Consider the following 445-nt stretch of genomic DNA (forward strand, 5'->3'; position numbering starts at 1 on the left):
CCCAAAACCACGCAAAACCTCCAGCAGCAAATCGTCTGCTGCTGCTGCTACTCCAGCCAGCTCCAGCAGCAGCAGCCGAGGCACCACGTGGCAGCGAAAACACTCCTACACGCCAAACTCCAAACCCTAAACCCTAAAGCCTAAAGCCTAAACCCTAAACCCTAAACACTAAAATCTTGTAAAGCTCTTTGGCATTTCCAACCAGCAATCAACTATCCACGGGCCTCAAACGGCTAAAGCAAGTGCCCTCAACAGTGGACCCTAAACCCCAAACCCTAAACCCTAAACCCTAAACCCTAAACCCTAACCTGTTTCTGAAAGAACTCATCCAGGGCAGTCAGCAACCCCCCTGTGTTTGTTTCTCTGTCGTGGTTTGCTGCTGCTTCTGCTTCCTGACACCGCGCTTCAGCAGCTTCCGCAGCAGCAGCAGCAGCAGGCGGTGGGG

This window comes from Eimeria tenella, genomic scaffold (genome assembly GCF_000499545.2).
Source record: "Eimeria tenella Houghton genomic scaffold, Eth_scaff2622, whole genome shotgun sequence".
Lineage (NCBI taxonomy): Eukaryota > Apicomplexa > Conoidasida > Eucoccidiorida > Eimeriidae > Eimeria > Eimeria tenella.